This window comes from Lactuca serriola, chromosome 9 (assembly GCF_051521515.1).
Source record: "Lactuca serriola cultivar US96UC23 chromosome 9, Lser_US96UC23_V15, whole genome shotgun sequence".
In the NCBI taxonomy this organism is placed as follows: domain Eukaryota; kingdom Viridiplantae; phylum Streptophyta; class Magnoliopsida; order Asterales; family Asteraceae; genus Lactuca; species Lactuca serriola.
Genome location: NC_136416.1, coordinates 116,176,632 through 116,192,341, shown reverse-complemented (window position 1 = coordinate 116,192,341; position 15,710 = coordinate 116,176,632).

Here is a 15,710-nt window from a genome sequence, read left to right as displayed (position 1 = left end):
TTAAAGGTCTAAGCTTAACTTTTTGGAAGATTTCAAGGCTCTTGTGCCCAAGCTTCTATCTTTTATTTGGTTACTAGATTTGCTAATCACGTCGACCTTGCAACATTAATTATTTCATTTTTATTTTGATTTTATTTACATGAGCTATGAAAGATCATATTCTTGTACTAATTGAGTTTAATTTCTAGGTATAGTATACCTGTGAGGTAAGCTGAGCTAAGGTCGGCGGATGCGTTTCATAAGTTCTTTAATGGAAAGCATTTATCGTCTTTGTATTTTGGTGTCGTATTACTCATATATTTATTCTAAAAACCATCTGATTTGGTATGATTTGTAAGTGTATAATTGTGTTTGATATAAGTAAAAGCATATGAGATGCTTATGCTTTTTGATTTGTGTTCAAAGCTTACTTTGTATTGAACCTATTCATGGCTTGTGGGTCATTGTTTGTAACTTCTTGCATGTTTTGTGCTCATTTAATTGAGGGTTACGATAAAATGGTGTAAGAGCTTTTATTTTAAAGCATTTTATGATAAATGTTACTAGAAAAGAGTTAGTACCAAATGACTGTAACCTTTCTGTATATTTTAGCCCAAGATAACAAGAATGCCATTTTCGCATACGAGAATAATAAGGTGTTGGCCAGAAAATAAAATTTACACCATTTTTTAATGTATCGTTGGCTAGAAAGTAAAATTCAAATCACTTTTCATTGTATCTTTTTGTTTAATACAATTTGGGACTTTCACTTTGTAGTGTTTGACTTTGGGTGCATCAAAGAAACGATATAAAATGAAGTTGCAAAAGTTGAATTCATTATACATCTGATTAGTTTGACAAAGAATTTAGAAATATTATATCATTACTAGAAAACATGAGGTTTTCCTACGGAAAATAGGTACGGAAAATTTTCGTAGCTAATTAGCTACGGAATTGCTACGGATCAGCTACAGAATGGGATGCCCTAATTTAGTAACGGAATAGCTACGGAATCGCTACGGAATAGCTACATATGCTAATCCGTAGCTATTCCGTAGCTAATTAGCTACGGAATGGCTACGGGATACCTACAGATACTATTTACCTACGGATTAGCTACGGAGTATGCTTTCCGTTAGAATTCCGTAGCTAATTCGTAGCTAAGTAGCTACATATTAGCTACGGATTTTTCTTATTTTTGATTTTTCGGGCACCAAACGTCGTTTTTTTCGCTTCGTTTTTTTCACACCTCTACTATACATGATTATCTATATTTTCACAAATCTATAGCTATTAATATCGTTCATAAAGTCGTGTGCCCTTTCGGGATCAAGTACTCGTTTCACAGTTTAACATTGTAATGCCTATACTTTTCACCAACTTCTGATGTATTATGTTTGTAAATATATATTTATATACATGAATGAGTTGTGGTATATGTGTACGTGTATATGTGTATATATACGTGTTTGTGAGATGTATTTGAACGTATTCATAAGCATTATAGTGTTAAACCACTAAACGAGCAATGGATCCCGTATGTGCACACGGCGTTATAACTGATATTAATAACTATAAATTGGTGAAAATATAAATAATCATGTATAATAGAGGTGTGAAAAAAACGGAGCGAAAAAAACGACGTTTGGTGCCCGAAAAATCAAAAATAAGAAAAATCCGTAGCAAATCCGTAGCTAATTAGCTACGGAATAGCTACAGAATTCTAACGGAAAGCATATTCCGTAGCTAATCCGTAGGTAATTACCTACGGATTAGCTACGGAATATGCTTTCCGTTAGAATTCCGTAGCTATTCTGTAGCTAATTTGCTACGGATTTTTCTTATTTTTGATTTTTCGGGCACCAAACATCGTTTTTTTCGTTCCGTTTTTTTCACACCTCTATTATACATGATTATCTATATTTTCACCAATTTATAGCTATTAATATCATTTATAAAGGCATGTATACATACGAGATCCATTTCTCGTTTAGTGGTTTAACACTATAATGCTTATGAATACGTTCACATACATCTCACAAACTCATATACATCATTATCATCAACAACAACATCATCATCCTCACCATCATCACCATCACCATCATCACCACCATCACCACCATCATCAGCATCATCATCACCATCACCACCATCATCATCATCATCATCATCATCATCACCACAACCACCATCACGATCATCACCGTCATCACCATCACTATCACCGTTATCACCATCACCATCACCATCATCACCATCACCATCGACATCGCCATCACCATCACCATCAACACCACCACCACCACCATCATCATCATCATCATCATAATCATCATCACCACCACCATCATCATCACCATCATCACCATCACCACCATCATCGCCATCATCACCATCATCAACACCATCATCACCATCATCATCACCATCATCACCATCATCATCATCATCACCACCACCATCATCATTACCATCATCACCATCACACTACCATCATCATCACCACCATCACCATCACCACCACCATCATCACACCACCATCACAATCACCATCACCATCACCATCACCATCACCATCACCATCACCATCACCATCATCACCACCACCACCACCACCATCACCATCACCATCACCATCACCATCACCACCATCAACATCACCATCACCATCACTATCATCATCATCACCATCACCACCATCACAATCACCATCACCATCACCACCATCACCATCATCATCACCACCATCACCATCATTCTCAAGTAAGTCATGCAATCTTATTCTCCTTCTTTCTTTTCTACCTTTAAACGAAATCTTCTCCACCACCACCACCGCCAAGGTGGTGGCAGTCACCGCCAGCCACCACTGCCACTATGGCAGTGGGTTTTGATGCTCCAAGGTGTTTTGAGGGCTAAGTGGTGACATGGGTTGTTTTGGTCTCAAACCTTAAACCCTAGTTGGTATTCTTCCCATGAGGGCATTGTACTTATTTTGATGTTTTATGCAAGAAATCTCAAGAAAAGGGGTTTATATTTTCAATGAATTCTATATCAATGAAGTAATCTACTGTTATGAACTCATTTTACTGATTATAAGCCTCATTGGATAGGTCTTAATGGGTTAAGAGGTCAAATTAACCCTAAAAAGACAAAGCTGTGATTTCAGGATTTTACCCTAATCTGTCCATATCTTTGAGAGATGATATCTCGATCATGCTAAAACCTTTTTAGTCGAAATCAAAAGCCAGAGTTTCTTTTTTGAGTCCTATACAGTTCATTAGTTTTGACCAAATGCCAGAAATGCCCCTAAATAGGGTGAAATCGACCATTTACCCAAGTTGGTCCGTAATGAGCTGTTTTGCGAGGCAGTTTTGTAAAAATCGTCAAAAATTGTAGAAAAATCATACGGAGTTGTGCAAATACTATTTTTAAAGCTAATGACCTGTATTTAATGCATATAAAACAGTTTTGAAAAATAAGGTGTTTAAGGGGGGTAAAACAGGTCCCGAACAAGACTATAATTTCTATGTATAAATATGAAAAAAAAAACAAATAACACTCATGTAACAACCCAAAATTTCACGTCCAAAAATTTCGTTTATAAAACATTACATAGAAAACGTTAACAATTAAAACATTGTTTAGTTGAACCACTTCTTATCGAAAACCAAATTAAAACCACAATATTCGATCAAACAAAATATCAGAGTATCAAGCAGAATAAACTCGTAACTGTGGAAACAAGAGAGTGTGCGTGTGTGTGACGTGCTGCTACCGCGCCGGCTCCTTTCCCCTAGCTGAGGAGGTACCTGAAACCAAAACTGAAAACCGTAAGCACGAAGCTTAGTGAGTTCCCCCATAATACCTCATACCATGCAAGCATATAACAAACAACGTTCAGCCAGGAGTTATGGGCCTCGCCCACACTCGGGAAGATACGGGACCTGCCCACACTTTGCTAGCCGGGAGATACGGGCCTCGCCCACACTTGTGAAGATACGGGCCCTGCCCACACTTTGCTATCCAGGAGATACGGGCCTCGCCCACACTCTACTATCTGGGAGATACGGGCCTAGCCCACACTCCAACCTCGAAGATATACGGGCCCTGCCCACACTCCACCGCTAATCAAATAATATACAAGTATCACACAGACGACAAGTATAAGCAACTCTATTATATTGACACATATATCATACTTGACTAAACCCAGAGATACGGGCTCGGCCCACACTCTAGTACTAACATCTCGTCTACATAGGTCGGCCTTGGAGCCTTAGACCCGTTCCTACTGGAAAGGAAAATCACCTTGAAATAGCTGCTAATCTGGTAGAGAACTGACTGCCTACTGCTGCTCCGGAAATCCTCCGGCTGCAATTCCCACAACATACTCAATCAATCACTGCTAACTGTCTATTGGGTAAAATGACCATTTTACCCCTGATCATGACATAAGTCAAAGTCAGAGTCAACTTTCAGTTGACCCGACTCGCCGAGTTGGCTCGCCAACTCACCGAGTCCCTGTCCAATCGACGGACCTGGGTCCCATTTCTACTCGTTGAGTTAGGCGCTGACTCGACGAGTTCTTCTTATATACTGAGGTTCAATTCCTTCAACCTACTCGCCGAGTTGTATGAACAACTCGTTGAGTTCATCTTCATCCGAAGAACACTTTATGCTGTGACTCGCCGAGTTGTATGAACAACTCGTCGAGTCTGTTCTTGATCTAAGGATATTGCCTTGAACTCGCCGAGTCAGGGCATGGACTCGCCGAGTTCCTCCATGGATGAGTCTGGCTTCCAACTCACTGAGTCACACCCCGTGACCCACTACACACACTCGACACAACGAAAAAGGGGACAACTCGGAGACTCGCGAGCAGACTCGCCGAGTCGTCGCCATGCAATCACTATGTACGCGATTTTGCTCGATTCCAGACCATGCCATTTACAGATCTGGGTTCCTAGAGCATGAATGACACGTAAAGTTTCCAACTTTACGTGTAGATACTCACCAATGAGGGATTTAGGGCTCAAAATGCCTCAAAAGGGTAGATCTAGGGTGAACAAGCAACATGGGTCCATAAAGGTAACAGATCTGAGCTCCTGGAGCTCAATCTTGCCTAGATCTAAAGGTCAATCAACTTATTATGACTTATAATGCACATACAAGCTTGGGGATTGGCTCAAGAATGACTTAAATGAAGTAATAAGCATAGAAACAGGGGGAAAACGGGTTATACCTCAAAGGAATTGTTGAGAGAGCACAAAGATGCTTGGATTCCTTCCCTTCCTCTTGATCTACTCCCCTTTTGCCTCAAAACCTTCAAGAACACACAACAATTGCTTCAAACTCTCAATGAAAAAGCTTAGAACGAGGGTTGGGAGCTTTGGGGGGGGGGGGGAATGGGGGCTGGCTTGGGGCGGATATGTTGTTTAAATAGGGTGCAAACCCCTGAACTTAGGGTTTCATCCAACAACGGTGACTCGCTGAGTCCAGGATATGGACTCACCGAGTCGCCAACTTAAACGTGTCCTGGGGTCCCATCTCTACTCGACGAGTCGGACCTATGACTCGTCGAGTCCAAGCCTAAAAAAAATGGAAAATACTCAAATAAGATTTACGTACCAGGAACCAAGTGCTACAAATCTCCCCCACTTATCTTAGACTTCGTCCTCGAAGTCTGCTGCTCGATCCTGAAATAGCTCGGGGTAATGCTCCATCATCTCGTCCACCGGCTCCCAAGTCCATTCCGAACCCTTGCGGTGCTGCCATTGCACCTTCACTAGCTCCACCCTCTTGTTCCTCAAATCCTTCGACTTCCTGTCGAGGATTGCGACTGGGCGCTCAATGTAATCCAGGCTGTCATCAACCTGAATATCCTCTAACGACACTACTGCTGAGTCGTCCACTAGGCACTTCCGCAGCTGAGAAACATGGAAAGTGCTATGGATCTGGCTGAGCTCGACTGGCAGATCCAGCCTATACGCCACCTTGCCCACCCGGGCTACAACCCTGAACGGCCCAATAAACCTCGGGCCCAACTTGCCCCGCTTCTTGAATCGAATGACGCCCTTCCAAGGCGACACCTTCAGGAGAACCATATCCCCAACCTGGAACTCCAGGTCGGATCGGCGCTTGTCGGCGTAACTTTTCTGCCGACTCTGAGCAGTCTGAAGCCTGCTCCGAACCTGCTGGATCCTCTCGGTCGTCTTGAGCACCACTTCGGTGCTCCCCATGACTCTCTGGCCTACTTCACCCCAGCATATCGGGGTCCTGCACCTCCGACCGTACAACATCTCGAATGGGGGACGGTCAATACTCGCGTGGTAGCTGTTGTTGTAGGAGAACTCGGCCAAGGGAAGATAGGTATCCCAGCTACCACCGAAATCTAACACGCGCGCCCGCAACATATCCTCCAAGGTCTGGATGGTCCGCTCGCTCTGACCATCCGTTTGTGGGTGGAACGCGGTGCTAAAATGCAAACGAGTGCCCAACTCGTCATGAAACCTCTTCCAAAATCTGGAAGTAAAGCGCACATCCCTGTCCGATGTAACCGATACTGGCACCCCGTGCCGCGCCACAATCTCCCTAATATAGATGTCGGCCAATTTCTCGGTCGATATGCTCTCCTGAATCGGAATAAAGTGAGCACTCTTTGTCAATCGATCCACAATGACCCAAATCGAATCCACTCCACGCGCGGTCCTGGGAAGCTTCGTGATAAAATCCATCGTGATATCTTCCCATTTCCACAGTGGAATATCCAACGTGTAACAGCCCGGAATTCCAGGTATTGTTATATTGATGATTTTGGGTGTTTTAAGAGGGGACTCGGCGAGTTGGAGCCTAGACTCGCCGAGTAGAATCGCGGATCTGGTCGCGGGTTCGCGACTGGACTCGACGAGTCCGGATATGGACTCGGCGAGTCTGCGCTGTTTAGCGAAAACCCTAACCGTTCAGGGTTGGGACGTATATGAGGGACTTTATGGCCGTCATTGTTTACCCTAGTTTTGTGAGTGAAACCCTAATCCGATTGTGAGTACCTGGAGCAAGGAAGAAGACCATTATTGATCTTGGAAGTGTTATTTTGCAAGAAGAAGGAGGCTTGGTTAAGGGAACAACAGGAGAAGCCACATTCTGAGGATTGAGGACACAGAGCAACATTAGTCAGGTAATAATTTCGAGTTAATCAGACGAGCACAAGCGAGTTGGATGCGAGGATTCGCAAGATCCTGCGCGATGGGGTTGCTGCATTGTTCCGGGCTGAGTTGCCGGAACTGTTTGGGTCGATCAAGACCGCCATGATTGAGTATTTTGATGAGCGATATGCGGCTCTCGCAGAGACGGTTGCCGCGGCGGCTACATCGGCTGTAGCAGTGGCAAGGGGAGGAGCTAGTCGGGGTTTTCAGCATCGGGACTTCTATTATACGAAGTCTCCCACATTCGATGGAGTTCAGGACCCGATTGTTGCTATGAGATGGTTATCAGACGTGGAGGGGTGTTTCTCCACGAGTTTATGCCCTGCTGATCAGAGGGTGAGGTGTGCTCTGAACCTATTGAGGCTCGGAGCGAAGGATTGGTGGAGATTGACTACGAGGTCATTTTCGGATGCGCAGAGGGCTGCGGTTTCATGGGATCAATTCAGAGAGATGTTCAGTACTTGCTATGTTCCGCGGGATGAAAAGGAGAGATTGGCTCGGGAGTTCCTTGAGCTGAAGCAGGATTTGAAGTCGGTGACTGAGATCACCAGGATGTTTATTGAGAGGGCGATGTTTTGCCCTGAGTTCGCTTCGGAGCAGGCTCAGATGTCCCGATATCTGAGTATGCTCAAGGGGGATATCAGACAGTTCGTTTCTGGGCAGAGGTGTGAGACCTTGTTGGTGTTGCAGGAGGCCGCCATGCGGCGTGAGTTAGAGGTTGAGTTGCAGTTGCGTGAGCTGAGGCAGGCTCCGATGCAGTAGCAGCCAGCGTCGAAACGGTCCAGTACCGTTGATGTTAGAATGGGGGATCGGAGCGGCCACACTTGTGGGAAGTGTGGGAGGGGTCACACCGGAGTTGCTGGTCCGGTGGTGCATGCCGCAAGTGCGGAAAGGAGGGGCACTATGCGCGGGACTGTCGGCAGTCAGTGCCGATTCGGGATTTGAGGACTTGTTATCATTGTCGGCAGGTTGGACATTTGAGGGTCAACTGTCCACAGCTTTCTGCAGGACCGGTGCAGGCTCTAGCATCGGCCACCTTGAGGAGTTCAGGAGGAGGACAGGATGGAGCGGAGCCCCAAGGGCTCAGGGTCGTGCTTATCGGCTTGCGGCAGAGGGAGACGGAGCAGTGCCGGAGGCAGCTGCGGGTATGATGCTTTCTTGATGTCTTGATTATCTTGCGTTGATTGTGGCGTATTGTTGTGCTGGTATCTTGTGTGGATTTCGATGCGGTATTCGTTGTTTCGCGGGTTTGGCATGGTTATGGGTTGGTGTTTCAGGTTTTTGCTTTGGCATTCGTTGTTCCCTGATGGTTGGTATGGTTATAGTTGGTGTTTTGGTGTCGGTATCCTTGTGCGGTTTTCGATGCGGTATTCATCCTTTTGCAGGTTGTGGGTTTGGTTATGGGTTATTGTTTGGGAATTCCGTTGGTTATCATTTGTGAGGGTTGATAGTGGAGATGCGGCACTGGGTTGAATGTCGGGTAGCATCTGCAGTCGTGGAATGGATAATTGAAAGACCGGATTCTTTTGAGCGGATTGATCAGGGAGGAGATGTGTTTTGCTGAGGGTTGCTTATGCTTGTGGGAAGCAGTCAGTGTGTAAGTGTTCTCTTTGTACGGGGTTGTTCTGGAAGGTCTTAATGGCGATTGGTGGCTGTTAGTCAGTGCTTTAAGTGGGGAAGAATTGGAGAATTCTCCGGGAGATCGATGAGTATGTGAGGGTGCTTAGCTGTTGGGATTCAGCAGTGTTTATCAGCTCAGAGTATAGGCCGACGAGAGCGAGTGTCGGGTATGCGGGGCGGGATACAGACCTAGGGAATTTGATTGTGGAGGTCTGAGAGCAGGCCGGGATCAAGTTTGAGTAAGTAACCGGGGTTACGCGATCGGAGTATTTGTATGCTTGATGTACGTGATGGGTTGTACTGCATTAATCCCACGGGATTTATGTTGTGCATGTTTCTAGAGTTGGAACCGGAAGGTTCCCAGAGTTAGAACCTGAGGGTTCGCAGAGTTTGGGTGTACGGACCCACAGAGATATAGCCTCGAGTGGCTAGTATGTGTTATGAGAGTCGGTCCAGTCATGCTGGAGACTCTGTTGGTATTGCTGGATCAGTTTGAGATTGCGGATTGTGTATGTTGCAGTGTGATTGCATTGGAAGGTCTGGCCTCGGGTTAGTGATCTTGTTTAGCTGAGGCAGTGATTTTGATGAGTGGAGAGAGTGCATGGGATTGAGAGCCCTGCAATGAGAGCCAGTGTATGTGAATAGCGGTTACGCAAAAAGGGTGGTGCCGCGTGGGGCAAGCACCGTGGCACCGGTTGGGGTGGCATTATGGCCAAGAGGGCTCCTTGGAAAAGGAAAAGAGAAAGGTGTGTAACTCCAAAGGGGAGTGCAAATTCACGAAAGTGAAAGCTGCAGAGCAGAGTTATGGTTAGAGTATTTCGAGTATGGTTTTGAGCATCGTGTTCGCGGCAGTGAAGTAGGAACCCATCCGGTTTGGGATGTCTGTTGAGGCTCAGAAGGGATGTAGGGGGAGAGAGAATCTCGAATTCTCAGTGTGATTCTGATCAGGGTATAGGGCGGATATGAGTGGTTCATCCTGGGAGATGTTCGAGGATATCATCAGTGTATCGGGTCTTCCAACCTGTGGTGTTGGGGCTAGTTTAGCATGTGTATGTGATTGCAAGAGGAGAACTCGTGAGAGTTGCTTGAGAGTGAGAATGGGTCTCTCAGTCGGTCCGGAATGGACAAAGTGGGCTTTGGATCGGGGATCCGGTGGTTCATGGTTTCCTAGCCCTTATGGGTCGAGTGATCGTTGAGATTTAGAGCAGAGTTGCATCTTGGGTAATTTTCGGTTACAGAGATTGATAGGTAGTACAGAGATCGTGCTTCAGTCGACAGAGCAGATTCAGCAGGTTAGACAGAGGTTATTGACCGCCCAGAGCCGACAGGAAAGTTATGCAGACTGACGCCGGTCCGAGCTTGAGTTTCAAGTCGGCGACTTCGTACTCCTGAAGGTCTCTCCTTGGAAAGGAGTGATTCGATTCGGGAAGAAGGGCAAGTTGGGGCCCCGGTATATTGGGCCATCTCGTGTGATTGCAAGAATAGGCGGGGTAGCCTATCGTTTAGAGTTGCCAGCAGAGTTGGGGCAGATCCACGACACTTCTCATGTGTCGCAATTGAGGAAGTGTATAGCCGATGAGTCGGCAGTGGTTCCATTAGAGGATATTCAGGTGGATGCGAGCCTGAATTATGCCGAGAGACCAGTGTCCATCAGGGATCGGAAGATCAAGGTTCTGAGGAACAAGGAGGTACCTCTGGTGTTGGTTCAGTGGCAACACCGGAAGGGATCGGAAATGACTTGGGAGCCGGAGCGTGAGATACGGGAGCAGCATCCGGAGCTATTTTCAGAGTGAGACTTCGAGGGCGAAGTCTAGTCCTAGTGGGGGAGAGTTGTAACAGCCCGGAATTCCAGGTATTGTTATATTGATGATTTTGGGTGTTTTAAGAGGGGACTCGGCGAGTTGGAGCCTAGACTCGCCGAGTAGAATCGCGGATCTGGTCGCGGGTTCGTGACTGGACTCGACGAGTCCGGATATGGACTCGGCGAGTCTGCGCTGTTTAGCGAAAACCCTAACCGTTCAGGGTTGGGACGTATATGAGGGACTTTATGGCCGTCATTGTTCACCCTAGTTCTGTGAGTGAAACCCTAATCCGATTGTGAGTACCTGGAGCAAGGAAGAAGACCATTATTGATCTTGGAAGTGTTATTTTGCAAGAAGAAGGAGGCTTGGTTAAGGGAACAACAGGAGAAGCCACATTCTGAGGATTGAAGACATAGAGCAACATTAGTCAGGTAATAATTTCGAGTTAATCCCTTTTATGTTGATGTGTATATGGATTTTGGGTTTATTGAACCCTTGTGTGGCTAGAGTGAGTGTCTCCTTAGTCCCCCAAGCAATTGGAACCTTTCATTGGGACCTTTGGAAGTCCAGAATGTCCCATGCCTGAGTATTTCGGGAATCAATGGAGGTTTTGGATTGGAATCCTTATACCTTAGGTCAAAATGTAATTATGAGTCATGGGGTGTATTACGAGCACCGAAATGAGGACCTTATGTGATGAATTAGTGTAGGAAGGCCAGACCTATGAATGGTCGGAGCAGTTCTGACCTTAGGAAGCAGTTTGAGCGGTTGCATGGCATGGACTCGCCGAGTCCGATGAACAGACTCGGCGAGTAGCTTGAAGATTTACTGGGACTCGTCGAGTTGTTCTTCAGACTCGGCGAGTTGAGTCGGGGTGGCCCCGCGATTCGTCCAGGAGGAACCCGTCGAGTCAAGGGGGATACTCGACGTGTAGAAAGGGAATCTTAGAGAATCGGTGAGTCAAGGTCGAGTGGACTCAGAGCTGTTGAACTCGGCGAGTCTTGGGGTGACTCGACGAGTTAGATCGCGGGTTGAGTGAAGTCCTGAGTATGGGGACTCGGCGAGTCATAGGGTTGACTCGGCGAGTAGGGTCAGTCAGGGGTTGACTTTGACCTTGTCTTTGGCCAAGGATTGACCAGTGGTTCCAGGGGTATTTTGGTAATTGTTGTTTATTGTTTGAGTTCAGTGCATTGGTGGCTGTCCAGAGGTGGAGATCGTATCAGTGATCGGAGCAGCTTGAGCTATCTGTTTAGTCGGCAGTTTCGAGGTGAGTTATCCTCACTATATCGCTAGGGTTTATGGCAGCAAGGCCGACCCTTTTTATCGGATGGAAATCCGGGTAGTTGTCATTGTTATGATATAGGCCGGAAGGCATTACATGTTATGGGCCGGAAGGCATTGCTATGTGGACCGGAAGGTCATGGCCTGGAAAGGCGTGTGTATGCATTTAGTATGTTGACTCATTCGTAGGGTAATGTTATACTAATGACCGGCTAGACCGGTATCTTGTTTAGAGTAATGCTATGATATGTGATCTGTTGATCGATTGTTGTCTATGAACTGCTATATGATTATTTGTTATGTTATATATGCATTTTATGCTTATGGGCCGGAAGGCAATATGTTATGGGCCGGAAGGCGATCATGTTATGGGCCGGAAGGCGTTGTGTGGTGGACCGGAAGGTCGGTGTGGGTAGGACCGGAAGGTTTACCCAGCAGGGACGGATGTCCCCTGAGACACATGGACCGGAAGGTCTGGGCCTGGAAAGGCGTATATGTGGTTGGTATTCTGGGGGTATCTCACTAAGCTTTCGGGCTTACAGTTGTGGTTTTATGTTTCTGGTTCTCAAGAGTCTGTGGCAAGGCAAAGGCGTGATCGTACCGTTCCTCGCGTTGGTGTTTTATGATATGAACCTGGGAAAATACTCTATTAAATAATGTATTGAAAACCTTTTTGTAACAATGTTAATAAAATGGGTGATTTTGAAAAGTTTTAATTGTTTTGAAATTTTGGATGTTACACAACGGCTGCATCTTGTCATGCGGTCTCTGATGTTCGGCCTTGACCTTCCTGCAGGTCAAGCACCCCTCAACGTACCATGCCACATCCCGCTTCATGCAGGGCCACCAATAATCTAGACGAAGATCCCTATACATCTTCGTTGCCCCGAGATGAATAGAGAACCGGGACTTGTGCGCCTCCTCCATCAAAATCTGGCGCACGCCTCCGTGATACGGCACCCACACCCTACGGTGTAGTGTCAATAGTCCTCGGCTGTCATAATCAAAGGAGGAAACCTGACCCACCACACGCTCGCTCTTCCGATGCTCCTCCTTGATAGGCTCCTGTTGAGCCTCCTGAATTCGCTCCAACAGGGGAGTCGCCACGGTCATCCTCATGCAAACGTCCCTGATTGGCGCTGCCTTACGGCTAAGCGCATCGGCCACCACATTGGCCTTCCCCGGGTGGTAGAGGATCTCGCAATCATAATCCTTTACCACGTCCAACCACCGACGCTACCTCATGTTCAGATTTGGCTGATCCATGAGGTACCTCAGACTCTTGTGGTCCCTGTAAATGGAACATCGAACCTCGTAGAGGTAATGCCGCCAAATCTTGAGGGCAAAAACCACCGCCCCCAACTCCAAATCATGCGTCGGGTATTTCGCCTCGTGAGGCTTGAGCTGCCTCGAAGCGTAGGCAATGACATGCCCCCTCTGCATCAGTACCGCGCCCATCCCTGAAATGGACGCGTCGCAATATACCACAAAATCCTCCACGCCCTCTGGCAGGGCTAAGATCGGCGCCTCGCACAGTCTTTGTTTCAGTGTCTCAAATGTAGCCTGCTGCTCGGGTCCCCATCGAAAGACCACGGCTTTCTTCGTCAGCCGCGTCAGGGGTACGGCTATCTTGGAGAAATCCTGAATAAATCTCCGATAGTAGCCTGCTAATCCCAGGAAACTCCGAATCTCAGATGGAGACTTCGGAACCTCCCATCTCATCACGGCCTCGACCTTGGCCGGATCGACCAGAATCCCGTTCTGGTTGACAAGGTGTTCGAGAAATTGCACCTCGCGCAACCAAACTCACACTTGGAGAACTTGGCATACAAGCTCTCTCTCCTCAGGGTCTCCAGCACCTCTCTCAGATGCTCCTCATTGTAACGCCCGTAGATCAGAGCTAGTTAATTTAGAGACGTTAAGCATCAAAAATGACTTTTTGATGGAAGATTATCTAGAATGATTAATCTTAACCAAGTTGTAGTATATGTCACAAGGTTTCCGTGCATATAAAGAACGCCAAAATCCGAGTTATAACGAAGAAGTTATGACCTGTCGAAGTTTCACGACAGAACCAGCACGACCTAGCGCGACCCAGCGCGACGTAGATAGTGAATTTAAGGTAGATAGATATCTATCCTTAGTGATATAAATGAGAATTGAAGATCTCATCGATAGTAGTGCAACGACGGAAAGACGGACGGAATCGGAGTTCAGATGAAGGAGTTATGAATTTCGAACGGAGTTTTCCTGTCCCGGCCTACTAAAGATAATATATAAGTAATATACTTATAATATATTAAAAATCAACTCAAAATTAGCCAATGGAGTCTAAACGAGAGTTGTAGAGCATAATCTCACCTTCGCGGCGATATAAAGAACGTCGAAAACGGAGTTCGTATGCGAAAGTTATGAATTTCTGAAGTTCGGGGCGCGAAACCCCAAAACTGTCAGAGCCCACGACGTGGAACAAGGTTGCCACGACGTGGAAAGTGTCCTGACACCTCCGGAAGGCCCCCATATGCAACTTGGGATGACGCATGCAGTGACGACCAAGCCCACGACGTGGAACAAGGTTGCCACGACGTGGCAAGGGCCAAATTTGCCCTATAAATAGATTTGAAGGGCCAGCCGACTATGGTTGCTCCATCCCTTCTCTCCCACTCCCGATACACCCTCTAAGCCCTATTTTAACCCCCCGAAGCCCCGGTATCAACCCCAAGACCCGAAGCAAGTCCCGAAGCCCGAAGATCCCGAGAAGAAAAGAGTTTCCGAGCCGAAGCTCTGCCTGCGAGAAACCCGGTGTGTGAAGTGATCCCGGTTTCACCGAAGAATACTACTTCTACAAGCCGTAGTGCTGTCCGATCATCTTCTGATCAAGTGAGTGTATACTACCTTTCATAAACACGATTATAATACAAGTATTGTTCGAATGTATTAAGTATATGTTTGGTGTGAGTGTATAGTCACTTTCGTCTTACACATAGATATGAAGTATTTTATAAAATACGTGCTATGTGTATATATATAGTTGTTTATATGTGTGAGTGTGTGGTCACTTTCTTCTAACACATAAATATTAAGTATTTGTTATGAAATAAGTGCTATGTGTTTATATATTGTTGTTTATTTGAGATGTTGGTGGAATACATGAACTATATAGGTTTTAATGAGTTAAACTGTATATTTATTTTGTAACTACAAATATGTTGGGTAGGACAAGGTTAGTTTTAGATCCGTGAGTATGGATCAGGTAGTTTTAGATCCATGAGTATGGATCAGGGGAAAAGGTTAGTTTTAGATCCGTGAGTATGGATCAGGGGAAAAGGTTAGTTTTAGATCTGTGAGTATGGATTAAGACATAGTTAATTGTCCCTAGTCCGGGAGTATGGATTGGGCACAGTTTTAGATCCGGGAGTATGGATCAGACCAATAGGTAAACTTGTTATTAATCCAGGAGTATGGATTAAGACATAGTTAATTGTCCCTAGTCCGGGAGTATGGATTGGGCACAGTTTTAGATCTGGGAGTATGGATCAGACCAATAGGTAAACTTGTTATTAATCCGGGAGTATGGATTAAGACATAGTTAATTGTCCTTAGTCCGGGAGTATGGATTGGGCACAGTTTTAGATCCGGGAGTATGGATCAGACCAATAGGTAAACTTGTTATTAATCCGGGAGTATGGATTAAGACATAGTTAATTGTCCCTAGTCCCGGAGTATGGATTGGGCACAGTTTTAGATCCGGGAGTATGGATCAGACCAATAGGTAAACTTGTTATTAATCCGGGAGTATGGATTAAGACATAGTTAATTGTCC